Source organism: Alosa sapidissima, chromosome 6 (genome assembly GCF_018492685.1).
Source record: "Alosa sapidissima isolate fAloSap1 chromosome 6, fAloSap1.pri, whole genome shotgun sequence".
In the NCBI taxonomy this organism is placed as follows: domain Eukaryota; kingdom Metazoa; phylum Chordata; class Actinopteri; order Clupeiformes; family Clupeidae; genus Alosa; species Alosa sapidissima.
This window is the reverse complement of record NC_055962.1, coordinates 24666253-24692270: the sequence shown is the minus strand read 5'-3', so window position 1 is coordinate 24692270 and position 26018 is coordinate 24666253. Positions and strand designations below refer to the sequence as shown.

The 26018-nt window shown below is 38.9% G+C and overlaps 1 protein-coding gene across 1 annotated transcript in view; it reads right to left on the bottom strand.

The window, feature by feature from the left end:
* Positions 1–26018, bottom strand: part of adgrf6 (adhesion G protein-coupled receptor F6) — a 143916-nt gene that overhangs the window by 48077 nt on the left and 69821 nt on the right. Inside the window, exons 14-23 of the mRNA XM_042095910.1 lie at positions 15949–16095; positions 15096–15242; positions 11957–12103; positions 11716–11850; positions 11213–11377; positions 10503–10520; positions 10252–10398; positions 6598–6744; positions 6184–6330; positions 5947–6093 (exon numbers count right to left, since the gene is read on the bottom strand). The gene's annotated coding sequence lies outside the window, so the exon portion shown is untranslated. The remainder of the gene's footprint in view (positions 1–5946; positions 6094–6183; positions 6331–6597; positions 6745–10251; positions 10399–10502; positions 10521–11212; positions 11378–11715; positions 11851–11956; positions 12104–15095; positions 15243–15948; positions 16096–26018) is intronic.

The window sequence follows — 26018 nt, the reverse complement described above, 5'->3', positions numbered from 1 at the left end:
TATTTTACAAAAAGGTTGTGTTTCCCCATTCAAACAGGAAGTACTACACTTTCTTGTTAGTCTATATCAGAAGCTGTTGTTCACTTAGTGTGAATGACGCTATTTTCTGTCTTTTTAATTCCAACCGTGAATTCTTTAGAGGAAAGCTGATAACATGCATATATCCTGAATTATTTACACCTGGCTTGACCTATTCATTCCAGCAGAGCTTTCATGAAACTTGTTGAGCTAGGATGACCTGACAATACTAGGTTAAGCCTCACTTAACTAGATGTACCGCAGAGCGGTACAAAATATGACCGCTGCCCAGTCCAGCACATTTTTTCCACAAAAATAAATCACGCTGAAAGGCCTATATGATTCTAACTGTCTCACTAAGTTGCATTATCCACACTCAATTCTCACTGGTATCTGCTAGACAACAAGTACCAAAACATGATTAGTTCATAGATTTCACATGTAAAATTCATTTTATACAACCCCACCCCCATCTTGCCTGTTCATAATTCGGAGAAATTCTTGAATTGTGTGTATGTGTGCGTGCACACGTTTATGTTTATGTGTGTGTGTGTGTGTGTGTGTGTGTGTGTGTGCTTGTGTGTTTGTCTGCGTATGTGTGTTTGTGCATGTGCATGCATGCGTACTGTACATATGTCTACTGCAGACATGTCAAAGTCAAGATCCGGCCCGCGAATGAATTATCTACGGCCCCCGGGATGATATTTGATTAGTATTAGAACCGGCACGCAGGCCACAGCCGCCAGGTGCTGTTTTGCGCATCAATACTCCATTCCCCGCAATGCAACGGTAGCCCACGAACTCACTGCGGCGCCACAAGTGGGCCTCGGCTTCATTATTCATCAGTATTCAGTCAGGGCAGATGTCAACTTTCAGCTACCCCAGTGTTGTGCCTGAACGCGTTCATTGAACGAAAGTCACTCGTTCATATGTATTTTGAGCGAACGTGAACTGAACGTACTGTATTAGGCTACTACTGCCTGATGAACGTCACTGTGAACTCGTTCATTCTGGTGTCTGAACGGCACGCTCTTTCAGTTTAACTTAGTTGAATAGGGTGCCAGATTTCTACAGAGCCTTCCACGCGAAAACCCGGCTAAAACACACCGTAAAAAGGCCTTAATATGGCAGCATGCAGGTCACCATTTGTCAAACTATGGGCCGCGGTCCGCAATGTGGACAATGGTCTGCAGAGTGAAATTATTCCCGGGCCATCGTCTGATAATTTGCTGCGCAATTGGTCAAGGAGCCGCGGACAGAAAAAGAAAACAAACATTTCTGCATTTAGTAGGAAACACTTGTTAATTTGGTGTCATCAAACATAGAGGCATAGAATTAAGTCGTGGTATGAGCGCTTATTCAATGCATGCGTGTGCACGTTGGTAGCAAAGCTAAGCTTCAACCTATTGGAAGGCTAATTATGAAAAGACATTTAATAGAACGACGTGGATTTATGCAACTTCCATAAAAAACAGAGCACAGACTATATAAAACACTGTTTGGCATTAAGTATTAAAGTCAGCCAAAAACTATTAATTAGTCTTAGTTAAAGATAGTTAAAGATCTCCAGATCAGTGATTTACGCATGATCTGACCCGCTATTTACCATTCACACAAGCTGGTATTGTGTCTCCTGAATCCTTACATTCAGGCATTCAAATTAAATGTAATTAAATAACATATAAATATTCTATCAGTGTATGATGCTTGCATGAGGGAAACATCCCAAAACAACGGCATATAACTGCAGTTGTTTTGAGAAGTATTTCTCATGCAAGCATCATGCAACAATGCAAAAACAATGAAACTATTGTAGGCCTAATTATATTTTACATTAGTAAAGCAGTACTCTGATGTGCATGTTTTCACAAACTTTTGTGAACAATCTTAGCACTTTAAACATTGACTGTTTTGAAGTGCATGTATAGCAATATAGTATAAAAATAATAATAATTGTGATATCATTATGATAATTTAATGGGGGGTGGGAGGAGGGGGTGGGTTCATGTAGGTGGGCCCTATGACCCCAAAGTATGTCTTGACTGGGCCTCAGGTCAAAGAAGTTTGAGAAAGGCTCATGTAGACGACAAAGCAGCAAGGAGGCATCATATGATCATTTAAACAAGTTTTATGACAAGGTCGGTGAGGATGGGAAAAATCGTACATTTGTGCAAACTTTGCCCGCACTTCAGTCACAGTCATTATTCATTTAATCATTAAATAAAATACAGTACACGTCTTGGTTCAATAGGTTACGTGCAGTCATTTTAATATGTTTTAATAAACATTGAACCAGTCCGGCCCTCGGCTTGTAGCAAATTTGTTTTTTTGGCCCTCTAATGTATTTGACTTTGACATCCCTGGTCTACTGTGTGAGTATGTGTCATACGTATGATTACTGTGAATGTATGTGTGTGCGTGTGTATCTGTTTATGCACATGTGTGCACATGGAATGGGTTAACATGACCCCTGGAGGCAAACATACGGAAAAAATTGGTCATCCTAGGCCCTACAGTTCTCAAGATATTCACAGAGAACTGTGTCTGCCCTACCCTCCTTTCGGGGGGTCCAGTCCAGCGGGGGGGGGGGGGCTACAGATCAAAACAAAGAATGACGGTTCCATGCTATCCATGTGGGGGTACATGCCCACCAAGTTTTGTGTACCCCGGTCTTTCAGTGTCCCGGGAATCCTTGTTGGTGTACGTCACTAAATGTACACATAAATGATTTTATTGTAAGGCCCCCCATGAACGAAAGTACACAAAACTTGGCATGCATTTGGAGGGTGTCATAATGATCCTACACTTTTAATTTCGTGCAGTTTTGACCTTGTCAGCCAGAGATATTGTGATGAAAACACCTAATTTTTTGCTTTTTAATTTTTAACTAGGTGGCGCTATACATGAAATAAGTGGTAATGGGATGGGTTGACATGCCCCCTTAAGACCAACATACATAAAAAAGGTGGACCTCCTAGGCCCTACGGTTCTTGAGATATTCACAGAAAACTGTCTCCGGCCACCTACAGGCCAGTTGGTGTATAGTAACATAAATTCATTTATTGTGTGGCCCCCCATGAACGGAATTCCACAAAACTTGGCGTGCATACAGAGGGTGTCATAATGATCCTACACTTCCAATTTCGTGCAGTTTTGACTATGTTAGGTCACAGATACCTTCAATTACAACACCTCATTTTTACTTTTTTGTGTTTAACTAGGTGGCGCTATACATGAAATGAGTGGTTATGGAATGGGTTGACATGGCCCCTTGAGATCAACATACAAAAAAAAATGGTCCTCCTAAACCCTACGGTTTTCGAGATATTCACAGAAAACTGTGTCTGCCCTACCCTCCTTTCGGGGGGTCCAATCCAGCGGGGGGGCTACAGATCAAAACGAAAAACGATGGTTCCATGCTATCCATGTGGGGTTACATGCCCACCAAGTTTCGTGTACCCCGGTCTTTCAGTGTCCCGGGAATCATTGACGGAAATTTGGGCATGCGAAAAAGAAAAAAAAAAAAAAAATCTGACTAAACCTATATGACCGCCGCTTCGCTGCGCGGCGGTCATAATTACCTTACCTGTACAGGGATTGGTATCACTGCCCTTCACATTTGGATTACTGACATTATATCCACTCCAGCATGTACAGCTGTAGTCTCCAATGGTGTTGTTGCAGACTGAGTTTGGACCACAGACTGGTGGGGTCTGAAGGCATTCATCAACATCTAAAACCAAGGTCAACAAAATCATATTCAAAAAGGGAAAATAAGTCAAAATAAATCATGTCCACTCAGGCAGGAAGAGTAGCATTGTCATTTGTGCAGTAAACATTTTCCTCAATCTTTGCACTAAAATGCATGTTCTTTGTTCGAAGGGGTGCTCTCAGAAGAGTCTTCAAGATGAATATACACTCTTAGAAAAAAAAGAAGGGTACTTGTGGGTGCTAAATAGAACCATGGGGAATATATGGAGAGAGATGCCCCTGCTCTGTAAAATTAAATTACTCTTAAAATTAAGTTATTGAGGTTTTTGCATTTCTGGATGATCACATTCAATTTGGGTGGTGGTATTTTTTTTATTGCCATTTTCTCAAGATAGTCACCATCTGCAGCCACCAAAATCGATATATCAACAATGAAAGGGTAATTTTGCCATCATACTATACTTTGTTTACATGGGTGATGAGTCCATTTCTGGGGTGGAAGAGGTTAGAGCTCATCTCAAGGTCAAGCCGATATGGTCAAAGTAAATGTAATTTTGGGCCCAGAACCCAATAAAAATGGCTTATCTACGTTGGTATTTGTTTTTTTTCTTTTATTATTTTGCCACCAAAATTTATGTTTGGCGCCCAGTTATTGTACTCAGTTTTGGCTGATGAGAGACGAGTTAGCTCTTATAAACATAGTGTGAATTTGCATATTGGCCTCTAACATAATGTAAGCCAACATGTATCTCTATTAAAGGAAAAGTCTGCCATTCTGCCAAAAGGTTCCAGTTATTTCAACTTCAAAGAAAATTAAATGACTCCTCTTTTTTTGTGTGTTCATTGGCTAGACTAGAGTATGTAGAGTTTGGTCCAATTTGCTTCACATTTCCCAACAAAGCCAAAACTATAATACAAGAGTGCCTCTAAGCAGACAGGTCTGTTACCTTCAGATGCATTTTTTGCTGTAGTTCACCTATACAAGGATTACTTTCACTTATTCTTTGACTGATGTTTGTAACTTGGTATCCATTCCAGCATGTATATGTTGGGGGGGTTTGGGGGTCCTCCCCCAGAATTTTTTTAATTTGTTTGATGTGATTTCCTGTATTCTGGTGCATTTTGGGGATGGCCAATATTAAATTCAATCAGATTCATAGCCTACATCCTGATTTGTTGATATTGAGGCAATGATTCCCTGCAAAGGCTTGGGCTTTAGGGCCCCCTGACCCCTTGGGCCCCTGGGCCTGGGCCCGGTAGGCCCGTGCAGTAATCCATCCCTGTGCGAGATACTCTCGTAATGAGTAATGACGCACGTTACTTCTACGCCTTGCGTCGCGAGGAACCAATCACATCGGTGTATCTGATATAGGCGGGCCAGAGGCGAGCTAAACAGATGACGACAGCGCTGCAACGAATCAGTCAGTAGGCTAAACATTGGTCGTAGTGTTATCCAATTCCGTCAAAGTCCGGAATCAGTCAGTAAACATTGGTCGTAGTGTTATCCAATTGTGTGCAGTGAGATTTTCAAATGCATGCCAGACCCTTAATCTTTCTTTACAGAGACTTTACAGCTTACTGGGCATCAGAAGAGCAATCTTCAGATAAGGGAAAAATACTTTTCAAACACTTCTATACACCAAAGAACAAGACCATGCTGCTACATACGTACCAATGCACTGATTCATTTATATCTGAAAGAGAGTAGCAGTGGCTTAAAGTTGCAATTTACTTTGATGTACCAGGCTTGCCCCAAAGGCTTTCACTATAAGCTAAATTACTGTAAATGCATATTCCGGTCTTCTTCAAAACAACTTTGATTAACATGCTTTGGTCCCCTAACAAAAGTTTACACAAATTTTCATCCAAAAATAGACCTTATGTTGACATTAGACTGGAGTTGTCCTTTAAAATGAATGGCAAAGTGCAATTTCTAAAGTCTAAACAAAAGCCAATTTACCTTCCTAATTTTTAAAACAGTTGTGGGTTCAATTCCCGGCTTCCTGCATTGTCCCCTTTAACATAGCACTTACTGTAACCATGAGTTATTCTGGGGAGAATGGCCATTGTAATGCAATTGACATATGTAAGTCGCTTTGGATAAAAACGTCAACTAAATTAATCAATCTAAATGTAAGTTTGCATAACCTTTGAATTAGAGCCTTGATCTTACTGTTGGTCAGAGCAGTGTGACAGAGCTTCATCAAATTATCTCACCTGTACAGGAATTGTTAGCACTACTCCGCACACTTGGATCAGTCACATTATATCCACTCAAGCATGAGCAGCTGTAGTCTCCAATGGTGTTGTTGCAGACTGAGTTTGGACCACAGATTGACGGTGTCTGAAGGCATTCATCCACATCTAAAAAATATAAGGTCAACAGTATTGTATTGATAAAAATGGTCAAGTATAATTCAACTAAACTCAGAAAGCGTTCACGTCTTCATTTACCTGTACATTGATTGCGGTCACTTATGGTTTGATTTGCATTGGTCACTTGATATCCACTCAGGCAGAAACAGTTGTAGCTTCCATTGTAATTGGCACAGTTTGAGTTGTGTCCACAAACATTTGGTAACTCAACACATTCATTTATATCTGATCAAGTGTATTTCAAAGCAAAAAAAAAATTAAAAAAAATAAAAATACTTCTTCATGAACCACTTCATGCAATAACATAAAGTTCTGTCAAAATAGTTATATCATTCTTATTAAGCAAAAGCTTTTACACAAAGGAACTAAGAAACTAAAGAACTACCTGTAATTAAGTAACAAACTAAACACTTTACTGTATCTTGCTGTTGTTCCAATCTTCTTCTATCAGCTAAAGGCGCAGCTTCACACTGCTTCACCAAATTATCGTACCTGTACAGGGATTGGCATCACTGCTCTTCAAACTCGGATCAGTCACATTGTATCCACTCAAGCATGAGCAGTTGTAGTCTCCAATGGTGTTGTTGCAGACTGAGTTTAGACCACAAACTGATGGGGTCTGAAGGCATTCATCCACATCTAAAAACAAGGTCAACAAAATCATATTTTAAAAGGGAAAATAAGTCAAAATGTCCACTCAGATAGGAAGAGTGGCATTGTCATTTGTGCAGTAAAAAAATCCTCAGTCTTTGCACTAAAACAGATGTTCCTTGTATGACTGTAGGCACTGAGTCGTAAAATCTGTACCATGTGGTTCAGTATGAAAGAACAAATCTATACACTTGTTTACAAAGTACAAGGAGAACAGAGAGAGTGTTAGAGGGTGTTAGAGATATCAGGTAAAGGGGTGCTCTCAGAAGAGTCTTCAAGAGATTCTTGAATATGGAGAGGGATGGTCAAGACGATATGGTCAAGGTCAATGTAATTTATTTACGTAAACGTAATTTACATTATACTCAGTTTTGGTTGATGAGAAAGTAGGGTAACACTTTATTTTAATGTGTCACTGTTACAGTGTACCTACCTAATTAGGTACAGTGGTACAACCTGTGTAACAACATGTACTATCAGGTACTATCATTGTACTTGCATTATGTATTTGTGGGTACCTACATATAGTTGTTACATTGTAATACTGAGTGCTTTTACAAAACTTTGCCAATTTGCCTAAATTTTCATCAGAGGCAAAGAGCTGACCTTAGACCTGCTGGATGGGGTAAATCGGGTCATGATAGATTTGATATACAAAGCATGCTTAGCTCCAGTCAAGGCCTCATTGTCTTCAGTGTACATGTAACAGCTGTGCTGCTACAACCTTGTTACTCTTTGATACAGTGGAATTAACTGGAACAGGTCTTGTCTTGGAACAGGTCTACTAATTCACATGTACTGTGTGGTGTAACAGCAGACACGTTTCAACACATCAATTACAGGATGCATAACATCATTGACAGGATGTATGTATGTAGATGTAAGTACTTAACTGGTACACTTTATTTTAATGGGTTTATTCCACTGTATCAAAAGAGTAATAAATGTGTACCAACACAGTTGATACATGTACTACAGTATGTAGGGTAATGGCAGACATGTTCCAAGACACCAATGACACAACATACATGTAATATGTAATTGTAAGTACTTAACTGGTACACTTCATTTTAATGGGTTTATGCCACTGTATCAAAGAGCAATAAGTGTGTACCAACACAGTTGATATATGTACTATGTAGTGAATTAGTAGACCTGTTCCAAGACATCGAAGACATAACAGATGTAGCCCATGGCAGTACTTTGTACGTTTTTTTTATATTAGATCATTTCCTCCTCCCCCTTTCTGTCTGCGCACATTCACGGTCAGGCAGTAGGGCCCAGCGGGAACGTGGTTAGGTTAATGAGGTCTCACTTAGGCCTTAAAACGTCATCTGTAAATCACCTGGCACGAGATGCCGAGCCTATTGTTCATCTGAGTGCACCTGTGTCGTTGGCAAGCGTGGCCTACTTTGCCTCCATACTGGAATGTTTGTGGATTGTATTGAATGCGCGTTTAAGTCTTTATCTTCATACTGGATTGTTAAGTCAAGCAGCGTCGCTGGTGGTGTGAGCCCAGCTGTAACGCCGTGCCTGCAACGAGACGAGTTTCATACTGGATTGTATCGGATGTACGTTTTAAGTCTTTATCTTCATACTGGATTGTTAAGTCAAGCAGCGTCGCTGGTGGTGTGAGCCCAGCTGTAACGCCGTACACGCAACGAGACGAGTTTCGGGGTTAAGTGAGTCAACCAAGGAACGAGTCTATACTACTACATGGTGGCTTGCCGCGGCCGTGGTCCTAATTGGTGTTGCTACGATAGAGGGGGGCACCACTGTTTTTCCCATGTTGATTTTATTGTTTTTTCATTAAGTTTGTTTCTTATTGAGCTTTCGTGAATTTAGTGGGCTATGTGCAATATCTGACTAGGCCTAGGCTTCTGACTATGCTGTCGCAAACTGAAGAGGCGTATTGGGCTAGTGCAATATCTAAGGTGATTTCTAATGTGTGTCTAGTGATTTGCATTAGTTGTGTTAATATTTAACGGGTTTGTGCAATTATATCTATGGTCAATTATCAGTGGCTATATGGGCTACGTGCAATATCTTTCAGTCTTTGATGTTAGTACACAGGTTAACTAAGGTGTGTGTGTGTATAGCCAACCCCAGTTATTCTCACCCTTGTGTGCTGTGTATCTTGGGCACTCTGAATAGAAGTTATCTTCTCTTAAAGTGGCAGCTGCATTTATTTTCATTTGTAACCTACATTAGGTGTTTTGTTTGATTTTGTTTAGTGTTTGCTGTGAAACATCTTTGCTGTGTGGTGTGTCTTATTGGTTGGTACCATCACTACATCTCTGAGCCTCAGTACTAGCTGTTGAGTACTGGTTGTATTGAGCTGAAGTCCTGGACTATTGCGAATTTGCACAGTGTACTGTCTGACTGTTGGATGTAATTTATAATCCTTTAATAGTAACTTATTTCAGTTATTGTTCGTATTTAGTAGTTTGCATAATAATATCTGCCATATTTATTACTTCATGCCATTTTGCACAATATCTGAGATACTACTTACTGCCATTTTGCACAATATTGAGATTGCCTTTTGCACATTGCCTACTATTACCCTTACTGGTGGCGATTTATAGCCCATTGTCTTCCTTGTGTATAAAAACAACTTTGTGAAATAAATAAGAATTTGAATACATGACAGCTGTATCCTGATCAGTTTATTCTCTTAGTGAACTTGCTGGGGAATTGACCTAGGTGTATGGTATAGGGCTCTCCCACCCTTCTAACCGGGAGTGGCGTAGTCACTGTTTAGAACATTATGCTACAGGCCACACATACATGTCATATGTACATGTAAGTAATTAACTGGTAGACTTAATAGATTTATTCCACTGTATCAAAGAGTAACAAGGTTGTAGCAGCACAACTGTTACATGTACTGAAGACAATGAGGCCTTGACTGGAGCTAAGAATGCTTTTTATATCAAATCGATCATGACCAGATTTACCCCATCCAGCAGGTCTCCGGTCAGCTCTTTGATGAAAATTTAGGCAAATTGGCAAAGTTTTGTAAAAGCACTCAGTATTACAATGGAACAACTATATGTAGGTACCCACAAATACATAATGCAAGTACAATGATAGTACCTGATAGTACATGTTGTTACATAGGTTGTACCACTGTACCTAATTAGCTAGGTACACTGTAACAGCGACACATTAAAATAAAGTGTTACCGAAAGTACTTACCTCCTATAAAAATAGTGTGAATTTGCATATTTGCCTCTAACATAATGGTAGCAAACATGTAGCTCTGTAAAAGGAAAAGTCTGTAATTCTGGAAAAAGGTTGTTGTGATTTGAACTCCAAAGGAAATTAAATGACTCCTCTTCTTTCGTTGTTCTAGAAGCAATGTGTTGATTGGCTAGAATCGTGTACGTAGAGATTGGTCCAAGACAATTTGTTTCCCATTTCCCAACAAAGCTAAAACTATGACACAAGAGTGCTTCTAAGCAGATAAACAGACCTTTTACTGTAGCTCACCTATACAAGGATTACTTTCACTTATTCTTTGACTGATGTTTGTAACTTGGTATCCATTCCAGCATGTGCAATTGTAATCTCCATCAGTGTTGTTGCAGACTGAGTTTGGACCACAAACTGACTGGGTCTGAAGGCATTCATCTACATCTAAAACAGTACGGTTGAGTTTTAAGGACATGTACAAACACAATATTCAAACTATTTTCAAAGTGCATTCAGAATAATTAGAAAAAAGATATTATTAACTTTACCTGGACAATCGCTGAAGTCTGTTGGAAAAATATCAGGAAATTAAAGTTGAAGGATGAGAAATATCACAAAAAATATTTAATAATTATTCTTGTGACCAAAAGAAATCTCTTGAAATGTTTGAACATTCTGTAGTGATTGAGAATGAGTTCTTGGGGTCATATTCCAAAAAATGTTACGAAACATCATGAAAATTTGCTTTGTTTGATTAACCGGGACCTGAGTACTAAAACTCGGACGTAACGCAGAATATTGAAAAAAGGGGGCACCAAGGCCACAGTAGCCTGTGAACCTCCGATTGTCAAAGGGGTATCACGGCCAACACAGGGGGCAACTCTTCTCTTCAATTTCCCTTTCAAATGACTTTTTATTGTCTGAAGACATCGATCACAAGAATCTAACATTCTAAGCAACAGCAAAGCAAAGCAACTTCACTTGCATTTGTAGGGTACTAAAAATGTGTGCAGCAGCTAACCAAAGTGTAGTCGGTTCTCCCGCCATGGTTTTGGAAATCACACCTGCTGCATCTGAAGGCCCACGCATAATACGACTATCACTCTACACGCCCCCTGTTGCACGTCACGTTTTAATTTGCTAGCTGATCCTGCCTCCTGGCTCCCCAAAATGCCGGAAAAGGGCTTTTGCTTCTACATAAAAATGTAGGAATGACAATAAATCCTCTTGAATCTTAAATTTCTGTCATTAGGCCTACTTGTTTTGGGCTGGCAAAACTGTCTGTCATCTGGAATGGCATTGATGCATCCACATGTGTTGTTGATGATGTCATCACAGTGTCCATATGTCTGGCATTTGTCACAAGACCAATAAAATTCACTTTCACATTTGCACTGGTATGAAGTGCCATTGGGTGAACACACTAGGAGGGAAATAATAAAAGTCAGTTTTATAATAATACAAAAGCCACAGAACAGTTCAATAATCCTTAAAATGGTCTCTACATTTTCAAAATATACATGACATGACCGGTCATGAAGAAAAATATGGAAGTAGAGACATTTGCATGTACACTACCTGTTGCTCTGATTAAAAAAAAAAACAATGCAACCTATTCTCAGCTGGTATTCTGTCTATAAAATGACCGGTAGTGTACAGTAGGTAAAAACAAAAACAGGCAGGAATATAAAGAACATAATAATAGCTAATAGGTGATGATAATAGACACCAAGTCAAATATGTAATTAAGAATAACCAAACCTGTTGTGATATAAGCGTCAGTTATTTCAGATAGGTTATCTACAGACAATGAGAGGCCATTCAGAATGTTCCTTAGTTGATCCACAATTTCAGAAGTTGCGTTGAGCTCAAATTCAATTTTGTAGTAAAGAAGTTCTAGAGATAATGTCAGATTATGAAAATGTCAGGTGGGAAAGAATGTAACACATTAGTAAAGCTCTGCATAAGGTCATTGATGATCGTAACCAACAAAATAATCAACCTGTACAAGGATTATCAACACTACTCAGCAGACTGGTGTTGATGACCTGATATCCACTCTGGCATGTGCAATTATAGCCTCCAACCGTGTTACTGCAGACTGAGTTTGGACCACAGATCGATGAAGATTGAAGACATTCGTCAACGTCTGCATAACGTCAAGCAATTCATGTTAGCAATTTATCAATACGAAATGGAGAACAAGTTAAGTTACAGTATGCAACAAAATGTGAAAGAGCCTCTCAAAGGGCAGTGTTTTGGCTTTTTGGTAATGCTTTGTAATAAGGTGTGTTAACAAAGCATTTACAAGATATTACTAAATGGTTAATTAAGTCTTTACTATCATTAGATAATATTAATAAATTACTTACAAGTCATACATACATAAGTACTAAAAGTCATACATACATAAGTACTTAAAACCATATTGTAAATGCATAAAAAACCATTTACAAGGATTTACTAAATGGTTAGTTATACATTCAGTAGCCATCAGATAACACTAGGCCTAATAGATTACTGACACGTACTTTGTAGGCAAGGCAAGGCAATTTATTTATATAGCGCATTTCATACCCCAGGTAGACACAATGTGCTTTACATAGCTCAGGCATTACCTCAAATAAAAGTAAGCAGGTATAAAACATATCACAAATATATCACAGTAGTGAAATAAGTAAAAACAATAAAAGCAATAAAATAGTAGAATAAGTAAAAATAATAAAAGCAATAAAATAGTAGAATTAGTAAAAACAATAAAAGCAATACAAATAAATTAAAACAGGAAAAAGCCATAGAGAAGAGGGTGGTCTTCAATTGGGTTTTAAAAGTGGCAATGGTTGGAGCAGTCTTAATGTGCTCAGGGAGTTTGTTCCATATCTGGACTGCATGGTAGCTAAAAGCAGCTTCACCCTGTTTGGTGTGAGTAGAAGGTATGTATAATACCTGGCTGTTCTGTGATCTAAGAGGTCTGTGGGGGATGTAAAATTTAAACATGTCTGATATATATGTTGGCCCCATCCCATGCAGTGCTTTAAAAACCAGTAGCAGTACTTTAAAATCTATCCTAAAAGAAACCGGTAGCCAATGCAGGGACTTAAGTATGGGGGTGATATGTTCTCTTCTGCTTGTCTTTGTTAGGACTGCAGCGTTTTGAACTAATTGAAGCTGTCTAATTGTCTTTTTTGGAAGTCCTGTGAAGAGCCCATTGCAATAGTCCAGCCGGCTTGAGATAAAAGCATGGACAAGCTTTTCCAGGTCAGACTGGGACATAAGGTCTCTCAGCTTGGCAATGTTTTTCAGGTGATAAAATGATGTCTTGGTTACAGCTCTCATGTGATAATCAAAGTTGAGGTCACTATCAATTATGACTCCAAGGTTTCTGACTTTAGTCTTAACTTCAAGCCCTTTTGCTCTAAAAAGTGTAGTCATTTTGTGTCTTTCATCCTTCCTCCCAAATAAAATTACTTCGGTCTTCTCTTTGTTCAATTGCAAATAGTGTAGTGACATCCACCTATTTATTTGGTCAAGGCAGTCACATAGTGAGCCAAGGGGATCCGTATCAGTGGGTGACAGGGCTAAATAAAGTTGCGTGTCATCTGCGTAGCTGTGATACGAAACCTGAGTGTTTTTAATAATCTGACCCAGTGGGAGCATGTAGAGATTAAAAAGAAGTGGCCCCAGGATTGACCCTTGGGGGACACCTGACGTCAAGGGTGCTGGAGATGAGGTGTAATTACCAAGGGCAACAAAAAAAGTTCTCTCCTGCAGATAGGACTTCAGCCAGTTGATCACTCCGCCTGATAGTCCAACCCAGTGTTCCAGCCGGTGTAGGAGTATGCTATGGTCAATTGTATCAAAGGCTGCACTGAGGTCCAGTAATACAAGCACTGAAGTTTTGCCAGAGTCTGTGTTGAGACGTATGTCATTTAGCACCTTTATAAGAGCAGTTTCTGTACTATGATTGGGCCGGAAGCCTGACTGAAACGGATCAAGGCAGCAATTTTCTGTTAAAAAATCGTTTAGTTGATTGAAAACCACTTTCTCAATAAGTTTCCCAATAAAGGGCAAGTTGGATACGGGTCGGTAGTTATTTAATACTGATGGGTCTAGGCTTTTCTTTTTGAGCAGGGGCTTTACAACAGCCATTTTCAGGGATTCAGGGAAGATTCCTGACTGTAGTGACCAGTTCACAATTTGGAGTACACTGTCAGATAGTAGATGAAAAATATTTTTGAAAAAGTTTGTAGGGATTGTGTCAAGACTGCAGGTGGAGGAGTTTAGGCTTTTTAAGGTTTGTTCTAGTGTATAAGTGTCTATCAGACTGAACTCTGACATGAGGGGTTTGTTATCCCTTGGGATGGCTAGTTCAGGACAATGAGCAGACTGTAATTGAGATCCAATGTTTGATCTGATGTTCTCAATTTTGCATTTAAAGAAGGAGGCAAAATCATCACATGATCTGCTTGAGAGCAGTTCTGAGGGCAATTGGGAGGGAGGATCTGTTAGCTTTCCAACTGTCAGGAATAATGTACGGGTATTATTTATGTTGTTGTTTATTAGATCAGAGAAATAAGATTGCCTGGCCTTACTTACTTCAGAATTGTATTTGCGGAGTGTATCTTTATGGATCTGGAGGTTAACTTGGAGTTTATTTTTCCGCCATTTTCTTTCACTTTTCCTACACTCTCTTTTCATGAGTTTAACGGTTGGACTATTTAACCATGGGGCTTTCTGTTTACTGGTACTTGACTTAAGTTTTAGAGGGGCAACATCATTCATGATAGATTCCATTTTTGTATTGAAAAGTTCCAGTAGATCATCCACAGAATCACAAGAGCTATGGCAATCTGGAATTTGTATGAGAGCTTGTTCAAAGAGAGCTGCTGTGGATTCATTTATGATCCTCTTTCTAGTCGTAATGCAACTGCTCTGAATGCAGGGGGACACAGATATATGTTTGTAGGGTTAATATCTATATCTATTTTCATTTCGGCAAATAGATTGCCCTAAATCCTCTACATGCTACCTTTACAGCTTACTGGGCATCAGAAGGGCACACATCTTCAGATAAGGGAAAATAGATAAGGGAAAAAACTCTTCTATACACAAAGAACACGGCCGTGCTGCTACATACGTACCAATGCACTGATTGCTGTCACTTATGGTTTGGTTCGTATTGGTCACTTGATATCCATTCAGGCAGGAACAATTATAGCTTCCATCATAATTGTCACAGTTTGAGTTGGCTCCACATACATTCGGTATCACAGCACATTCATATATGTCTGAAAGAGTGTCAGAGGTGTAAAGTAGCAAGCTTTCCCCAAACACTATCGCTATATGCTATTTAAGCAATATGACACGAGTGGGAGTGGGGATGGTAAAGTAAAAGGCCGGAGGTACCAGGCCAAGTGCCCAGGGCAATTTGTATCTAGGATTCAAAATTGTGTTTTTTATTGTTTATTTTCATTTGTTCTCATTCATCCTCCACCCACAAAAATAGTTATAATTTTTAGCCTTGACTTGTATCAATGACAAGCAGCTTGACACCACTCGAGAGACATACGATGCTTGAACGTGAACTAGAAAAAAATGATCCAACATGGCGAAGCTAACTCTAAAACATAAGGTCAGGGTTTGATAAATCTAAAAACTTTGGTTTTGTAACCAAAAAATACTTCTAAGCTCAATTACGATCTATCTGCCAGCCACCTACTTTGTGTTTTTCTCACTCCAAGATGACTCAAATCGTTGCCCTCACGCTACATGTGTGGAGTGATTACTTAAACAGTATGACACGAGTTGGAGTGGGGATGGTAAAGGATATCGCCACGGCTGTAATTCGGCCGTAGGTACGCCAAGTATTAAAGGCAATCTCAGTCTCTTTGAATGAGAGCCTTTGGTATCTAAGCCTCGATCTTGCTGTTGCTCTGAGCTTGTGCTACCAGTTTGGTCAAAGCAGCATGACAGATTGTCATCAAATTATCTCACCTGCACATGGATTGTTATCACTACTCTTCAAACTTGGATTAGTCACATTATATCCACTCAAGCACGAGCAGCTGTAGTCTCCAATGGTGTTGTTGCAGACTGAGTTTGGACCACAGACTGGTGGGGTCTGAAGGCATTCATCCACATCTAAAAATACAAGGTCAACAATGTTCTGTTGAAAAAATGTCAAACAAAAATGATAGAAAAAGACAGCTAAAGCATATATGTTTCAATTTACCCGTGCACTGATTGCTATTGCTTATGGATTGGTTTGGGAAGGCCACTTGATATCCATTCAAGCAAGAACAGTTGTAGCTTCCATTGGTGTTGGTACAGTCTGAGTTGGTTCCACATATGTTTGGTATATCGTTACATTCATTTATGTCTGAAAAAGGTAGAGTTTAAATTAAAGTGCATACTCAAGCAGAAAACTGTTTTTAATTCTGCCAAGGTGCTTCATATGGTTCATAAAAACAATCTTACCTGTACAAGGATTGTCAGCACTACTTCGCACACTAGGATCAGTGACATTGTATCCACTCAAGCATGAGCAGCTGTAGTCTCCAATGGTGTTGTTGCAGACTGAGTTTGGACCACAAACTGATGGGGTCTGAAGGCATTCATTCACATCTAAAAATACAAGGTCAACAATGTTCTGTTGAAAAAATGTCAAACAAAAATTATACAAAAAGACAGCTAAAGCATATATGTTTCAATTTACCTGTGCACTGATTGCTATTGCTTATGAATTGGTTTGGGATGGCCACTTGATATCCATTCAAGCAAGAACAGTTGTAGCTTCCATTGGTGTTGGTGCAGTCTGAGTTGGTTCCACATATGTTTGGTACCTCGTCACATTCATTTATGTCTGAAAAAGTTATAGTTTAAATTAAAATACATATTCAAGCAGAAAACTGTTTTTAATTCAGGTAAGGCTATTTGCACCCCTGGTACAATTAGCAGTGTATGCTATTCGTACCCTGGTGCAATAAGAAGTGAATTCTATTCGTACCCCGGTGCACACAGCAATGTGTCCTATTAGTACCCCGTCTGGTACAAATATCAATGTATGCTATTCGTACCCCGGTGCACAGCAATGTGTTCTATTAGTACCCCGTCTGGTACAAATATCAATGTATGCTATTCGTACCCCGGTGCACACAGCAATGTGTTCTATTAGTACCCCGTCTGGTACAAATATCAGTGTATGCTATTTGCACCCCTGTGCATTTATTCTGGCATATTGATCACACAATGTAATAATATTTTTTTTTTTTAAACAAGCCACATGTTTTTGTTGTTGTTACGTAACAGGGTGTTAATAGCTCAGCTGTGTAATAGACACTCTGAATAAGGTATGCTGTTTGCATCAATGTACAGTTAGAAGTGGATGCTATTCGTACCCTGGTGTTTATAGTACTGCATGCTATTTACACCCTGGTGCATGAACTAGCTAATTGTTGCAATCAAAACTTCCGTTTGAGAACCGATTTCTTGTTCAAATTGCGTGCCTTCTCTCCAGAGACGTTGGTACACATGCACACTCACTCTGCCAAAACGCATCACACAAGAATCAAACCCCAGTCTCCCGCATGCCAGCCCTTGTCTGTGACCACTGTACTATCTGCTTCCACAAGGAAATAGTGTTTGCAGGTAAACTTATAGTTTATAGGCCTGAACGTCATATTCACAAAATTTCTGTTAACTAACAAACTGACGGTTGTATGTGTTCACTGAACCAAGATTATGAAAATAAAACACAACTTTTCAATCTAAAACTTTCAATCTGAACAGATATAGTGCCAAGACCTTTCAGAATTCTTCACTTTCTGTTGACGAAAAACGAATGTCTGCCATGTTTTTTATGCACGTGAGCAACGTCTTTTTGTTGTTATGTCACAGGGTATGAATAGCTCAGCTGTGTGGCCAAGGCTATTCGTACCAGGGGTGTAAATAGACACTCCGTTTTAATTCTGCCAAGGTGCTTCATATGGTTCATAACAACAATCTTACCTGTACAGAGATTGTCTGCACTACTTCGCACACTTGGATCAGTGACATTGTATCCACTCAAGCATGAGCAGCTGTAGTCTCCAATGGTGTTGTTGCAGACTGAGTCTGAACCACAAACTGATGGGGTCTGAAGGCATTCATTCACATCTAAAAACACAAAGTCAATAATGTTCTGTTGAAAAAATGTCAAACAAAAATTATAGAAAAAGTCAGTTAAAGCATATGTTTCAATTTACCCGTGCACTGATTGCTATTGCTTATGGATTGGTTTGGGATGGCCACTTGATATCCATTCAAGCAGGAACAGTTGTAGCTTCCATTGATATTGGTGCAGTCCGAGTTGGGACCACATATGTTTGGTACCTCGTCACATTCATTTATGTCTGAAAAAGGTAGAGTTTAAGTTAAAATGCATACTCAAGCAGCAAACTGTTTTTAATTCTGCCAATTCTGCTTCATATGGTTTGTAAAGACAATCTTACCTGTACAGGGATTGTCAGCACTACTTCGCACACTTGGATCAGTGACATTGTATCCACTCAAGCATGAGCAACTGTAGTCTCCAATGGTGTTGTTGCAGACTGAGTTTGGACCACAGACTGACGGTGTTTGAAGACATTCATCTAAGTCTTAAAGTAAACCAGAAGTTGACAATCAATCAATCAATCAATCAATCAATCAATCAATCAATAATTAGAGAGTATGGTACTGAATGGAAATTAAAGCAACACCAAAGAACTTCCCCTCGGTCGCAGGCATGCTTTTGTATTTCCAGCACCGGCTTTGCAAATAACGATGTCCACAGACAAGGTAGAATATGTTGCACGATTTATGAAAGTACGATGTATTGCGACATCAGATGCAAGTCAAATTTGTAGTTTCTTATGTCTCATTCCATTGAACTACAGATCTGCTACCCGATCTGGCAAACTTACATAGTGCGGTTATAGCCGATAAAGGGCCGCAAAGCGAATGGATAAGTGCCGTTCACCCTGTTACAAGTTGATGAACGACTGAAACGATTTTGGAAACATTATTTTAAGGTACAAAAAACTCTTTGCTGTTGCTTTAACAGCTTTTGTGATCATTATACAGATTATGACAAATTACAGATTGTGATAAATGTAAATTTCAACACACTTCTTGTCAGAAGAAGGGAAAAAATAATAGAAATGTAAATTATTTCCGATCAAATAATAAAATAAAGACCTTACCTGAACATGGGTTACTTTGACTGATTTCACAAGTTGAATCAGTGAAATTATATCCAGGCAAGCAAGAACAGGTGTGTCCTCCCAGTACATTGGTACAGTTGGAATTGGGCCCACAGACCTCACTCTGGCCACATACATCTGAGCAGGAGAGGGAACAACAACACTGTTTGGACCACTTTGTTAGGGGATGTGTCTTCAACAGAGGCAACTTGGGCAATCTCACATGAGGCTCAAACTGGCATTAAAAACACTGTTAGTTTGTCATTACTGCTATTCACATAATTTCAAAAAGAGCCTATAATTTAATGAGCAAAATCAGCAAATTTATCATGTGTGATTTGCAATTTTCATACCTTTTTGACACAGTGGTACGCTGACTGGAAGGGAATTAATACATCCGCATGTCTGATTGATAATGCTGTCACAAACACCATAGGTAACACAGGTGTTATAAAATAAAAAAAAGTCCTCTTCACATGTGCACTGGTATCCGGTGTTGTTTGGTTGACATACTAAAAGAAATTGAAATGTGTATCATATCATATAACATAACGGTTCTTTTTATTTTCTAAAAAATGTGTATAATGTACAGTAGAAAGGTTTCCATCCATGTCTTACCAGTTGACACATCAATATCTGTGATGTTATTACTTTGCACTAGTAACGGATAGCTGAAATTGGCCACAATATTTTTTAGATCGTTAGCTACACCCAGGCTGGACACGCCAATGTCAACTTCAAGGAGAAATCGTAGGTTCTGTGTAGCTAAAAAAGGCAAATGTAAAAATAAACAGCACAACTGTAATTATTGTTATTAATATATATTTTTATTTATGATATATATTTCCATTTTATTTTTTTAAATGAATATATCGAGAAATGTTTAATTCAGACTAACACTTCATTTCAAGTATTAAATTATTTTGTTTTAAAGTTTTTTCAAATAAATGAAGTGAGAAAAAGTTTCCGGTAACACTTTACTTGACAGGTGAGTTCATAACACATTCATAGAAGCTGTCATAAACTGCACATAAAGCATTCATGACTGTTTCATGAGACATGACTTAACATTCGTACCAAACCTTTCATGAATATGGAAGACAGAACGATGACAACTTGTCAAAATAAAAGTCCAACAATCGCAAAGCAGCATTGCCGTTTTTGTTCCAAACCTCTTACCTGATCACGTCACATCTGAGCTACTGCATGGGCTACTCCAATGCCAAAGTGACAGAACATGGTCAAGCAAATAATTTTTGTTTCATAAAAATGTATCTGTGTTATGATGTAACCTTTGCAGATGATTTCTCATCTTTTGCTACTGGGAATGACCAACCGTTCCAGGTTACACAAATACGGGTCAGCTGAATGTAGGCTAGTTTACCTCCCAGTGTTAAACTCAGTGATTATGAATACTTCACAGCTTGTATAGTAAAGTGACATTCGATGTAGACTTCATAAGATATTCATGAAATATTCACAAAAGCTGGAGAGAAAAACGGCAATGCTGCTTTGCGATTGTTGGACTTTTATTTTGACAAGTTGCCGTCATTCTGTCTTCCACATTCATGAAAGGTTTGGTATGAATGTTGAGTCATGTCTCATGAAACAGTCATGAATGCTTTATGTGCAGTTTATGACAGCTGCTATGAATGTGTTATGAACTCACCCGTCAAGTAAAGTGTTACCAAGTTTCCTTACCAGACCGTTTCATTCGAAGGTGGGGTTGAATTCTATGCTCATCTGTGAGCTGTTGATTAAGGAAAAGGTGTTTATATTATAAATACTTTCTAAGTCAATGAAATTATGCAAATTTAACTGAAGACTAAGACTAAGGAAACATCCTTAAAGACAAGATCCATTACTCAGTTTGTAATTACAAATTAGAAATGTCTACCTTACCTGAGAAAAATGTAATGCCTCTGCTACCACAACAGAACAAATAATTAGGATGATGGTGACCGATTCTCCCCTTGACATTGCCATACCTGTCCACGTTTAAGAGGAAACACAAATTACCTCCATTATTAAATGGAAGAAGCTACTTTATTCCAATTTGTCTACTTGCTTGCAAAAATAAAACTGATAGCACCATTCAATGCCATGACATCAGTTAAGTAAGTAAGTTGCATCAGATCCCACATAGGAAGCCATGGCATACATGGGACCCTTAACCAATTTCCTTGGGGCATAATCAGCAGTGAAATTAAACTTAAATTGTTACATTAAACTCTAAGCATTTTTTTCATAAGCGCTGCAAACACATCTTTCTTGTAAAAAATGTTTTAATAGAAGTTGTTTACTCAATTAAAAAAAAATACACGTCCGTGTTGTTTAACAATAATGCCCTCAGCACCGCCAATCATACTCCTCTGTCTGTCATCATAAATCCCACCCCGGATAAGCCACTGTGATTGGTTCTGAGGTTTTTTTTATTTGGAAATCAGGCTGAATGGGAAGGTCACTAGACACATCTGCAGAGCAAATTCAAATACTGTTCACCCAGGCCACCGATTTCCTAGTCCTGTTGTCACAATTTAATTTCATGACAAAAGACAAAAACAAAAACAGACTTGATATCTATGTTGGCCATAATATACAAGCTCTGTGCTCATGATTGATTGTGTTAAGTTCACACTATTATCTGAAATATATTCTACTCTTTTTAATTACTTCCTTAAGGGTTCTATGGGCCACTGATAATAAGCAAGACAATTGGAAAAAAGATACACACACAGAAAACTGGAACAACTGGCAAAAATACTTGATTGATAAGATGGGAATGTTTTCCGATATATAACTTTGATCTGTATCCTTCTGGAACATACACAGGGAAAGTACACAGGGGTGGTAACATAATATGTTGCATATGTTGCATAATATTATTTATAATAATAATAATAATAAGCTTTATTTGTATAGCACCTTTCATACACAGAATGCAGCTCAAAGTGCTTTACATTTGAAGCATGTAACACAATAATAGTCAGTCAGTCATTATCAATCACTTTTCTTTGCTGTTTATGATCTACTCAGCAACATATCAAAAATATAGAAAATGACGTCATAAGACTGGCAGCCTTAACCCTCTTACCCCCCACAAGCACGCCATATGGCAACTGTGGCAAGGAAAAACTCCCATATTCCAGGAAGAAACCTTGAGCAGAACCTGACTTAATAGGGGGAGCCCATCTGCTTCTGGCTGGCTGCGCCCTCCAATAGTAGCAGATGTAGAATAATCTGAAAATGTAGTCTACAGGATAAGATGAGTTAACTAAAAGCTTTCCTGTACAGGTATGTTTTCAGATCTTTTTTAAAAATATTTACTGAACTCGCCTGCTTGATGTACAGAGGCAGGGTGTTCCATAGTTTGGGGGCATAATGGATAAACGCAGCTTCTCCACTTTGTTTGTGGAGCACTTTGGGTACGATTAAAAGATTAGAATTGGATGATCTAAGTTTCCTTTGTGGTTGATAAGATATTAAAAGCTCAGAGATATATGAAGGTGCTATGCCATTCAGAGCTTTGTAAGTAATTAACATAACCTTAAAATCAATTCTATAGGAAATAGGGAGCCAGTGCAGTTCAGCCAACACAGGGGTGATGTGTTCTCTCTTCTTAGTCTTAGTTAAAAGTCTAGCCGCAGAGTTCTGTATGAGTGCCAATTTCTTTAGATGTTTTTTGGGAAGACCAGTGAAAAGTGCATTGCAGTAGTCTAACCTGCTAGTGATAAAGGCGTGAATTAGTTTTTCTGCATCTTGTTGAGTTAAAAAGGGCCGCACTTTGGCAATGTTTCTCAAGTGGAAATAGGCTGTCTGAGTAACTTTACTGATATGGGGCTTAAAACTTAACTCTGCATCTAAGATGACACCGAGGCTTGTTACTTTTGGTTTGACCTGGTGTGCCAAGTTCCCCAGATTACTAAGAATAATATCTCGCTTAAGTTTTGGTCCAACCAGAAGTACCTCTGTTTTGTCATCATTTAGTTTCAAAAAGTTTTTGCTCATTCACTGATTAATGGAGGTTAGGCATGCAGTGAGGGAGCAAAGGCCATCTGGGTTAATTGGCTCCACAGAAATATACAATTGGGTATCATCTGCGTAGCTGTGGAAGTTTACATTATGCTGACTTATGACGTTTCCCAATGGAAGCATATATAGAGAAAATAGCAGGGGACCAAGGCAGCTCCCCTGGGCCACACCAAAAGGCAAGTCATGTTTTTCAGATACATGATCTCCTAGACTGATATAAAAATCTCTGCCAGTAATGTAGGTTTGAAACCAGTTTAGAGCATTATCAGAGAGACCCACCCACTTCGCAAGGCGGTGAATTAGGATGCTATGATCAATGGTGTCAAATGCCGCACTCAAATCCAGAAGAATAAGGATTGAGACTTTGTTTGAGTCGGTAGCTAGTCTGAGATCATTGACTATTTTTACTAGAGCCGTTTCTGTGCTGTGATTTGATCTAAAACCTGATTGGAATTTTTCAAGGATACTGTTTTCGTTGAGGAAGGTATTTAACTGATTACAAACAACTTTTTCAAGTACTTTGCTCAAAAACGATAGATTTGATATAGGCCTGTAGTTGCTCAGATTGGTATGGTCAAGATTTGACTTTTTAAGTAAAGGTTTCACAACAGCGGTTTTAAAAGCAGTTGGAAATATACCTGTTTCTAATGAGGTATTTATTACCTTGAGAAAAAAGGGAGCTAAGCTATCATATACTTTTTTGAGGAATGTAGTAGGGATTGGATCTAAAACACATGTTGAGGAGCCGGTTTGAGTTATAATTTTACCAAGCTCAGATTGAGTAATAGTGCTAAAGGACCTTAATTTTGGGGGGCTGTTTTTGGGTGTACTATCAAACATATTACTTGTGTTACCAATAGCCTCCCTTATAGAAATTACTTTGTTTTTGAAGAAGTCTGCAAATTCTTCGCATCTTAGAGAGGATGCCTGACTGAGTGTATCAAAAGTTGTTTGATGCAACAGCCTATCAATGGTAGAGAACAACACCCTAGAGTTTCCACTGTTTTCAGCAATTCCCTTAGAGAAGTGGTTCCTCCTCTCATTCCGAATAGCTCTATTATAATTTGCCATTTTTTCTTTTAGAATGGCACGGTGAACCTGTAACTTAGTTTTTCCTCCATGTTCTCTCAGCTTTCCTACATGATCTTTTTAGATCATGGATATTTTCGTTCATCCAAAGTGTCAGTTTGCTACAGGGCCTTTTTTTAGTCTTTAAGGGTGCCACTCTGTCAAGCAGAGCGCCTAATTCACGATTGAGAGCCTCTACCATTTGATCAATGGGATGATGTAAAATATCTAAATTTATGGAGTCTATAAGAGCTATGAACTGCTGTTCTGCTCTAATGTCTAATGAGTATGTAGTACTATATTAAAAGATACACAGTGATGATCAGACATATTTATATCATTTACTGATAAGTCTGTGACTTCTATCCCTCTAGAAATGACTAGATCGAGGGTGTTGCCAAGGTTGTGGGTGGGTCCTGTAACATGCTGCTTTAGCTCTAAACTGTCCAACACATTAAGGAACTTACTGGCTTTAGCATCAGTTGTCTTATTGACATGAATATTGAAGTCGCCATTTACAATTATCCGATCATAGCTAGTGATGATGCGCGACATAAGTTCAGAAAACTGGTCGAGAAAGCCAGTCCATAGTTTAGGAGGGCGGTATAAGGTTAATAGAAGTACAGCTGGGTCAGCCTTCAGAGTGAGGGCAATATACTCAAAGGAAGCGAATTCGCCAAAGTTGACTCGTGTGCAACTATATTTGTTTGAGAGAATGGAGGCAATTCCACCACCTCGTTTGCCTTGTCTAATTGAGTGGAAGAAATTATAATTTGGGGGACAAGTCTCAACAAGAACAGCTTCGCTGTCTGAAGTCAGCCAGGTTTCAACAAGAAACAGAAAATCCAATTTTTTTTCACTAATAAAATCATTGATTGCAAAGGTTTTGGTAGTAAGTGCACCTATATTTAGTAAACCCATGTTAGCTGAAAATGCCTCTGGCTTTTGAGGAATATGCTGAGGTATGGAAAGAATATTTGTTAGGTTTCTAGTTTTAAATTTGTCTTTTCTTTTTACTATACGTTGGGTAGAAATCAACGTTGGAATAGAACTATAAGCATAACTCATGCTATTGCATGACACAGCTTGATCTATGGTAGTAGTATTGTATGTTACCCTGCAGAAAACATTCTCAGACTCATCCACATGTATAATGCCATTCGAATCAATACCTGGGGGGCGTGAATCTGTAATATTTTCTACAGAATGTCAATGCCTCAGTGGAATATTTGTATTCCAACTTAGAACATTTCCTCATTCTCATTGCTCAAGGCACTTTAGCCGTGGATGTGGGCATGGAAGAGCAGTGCTCAACCACTTCCCCCGCCCACATTTTTCCTACTGGTCAGGGATCGAACCGGTAACCCTTTGGTTTCAAGCCTGAAGCCCTAACCACCAGTAGGCAAAGGCGGCCCCAAAAGTTGATTACCAAACCATTTTGTGTCCATTGATAGCAGGCTAGTTTGTGCAGCATTCGGCAATTGACTTCTACAGAGATTGTCCTTTAACAAATAACTCTCATAGTAAGCTAAGGTTTCGAGTCCAGAATACCATCATCCATCAACGAGCAGAAACAGGCTGTAATTTTAACGTGTAAACATTACATTGTTTGTCCAGTGTTTCCCCTAGAATTTTTTCCAGCAGCGGTGCTGTTGATCGTAGGAAGCCAAAAAAAGAGAAACATTTGAAAAAATGACTCCTTAAATTGTGACTTCTGGTGGATTTTGTAGAAGAAATGGACAG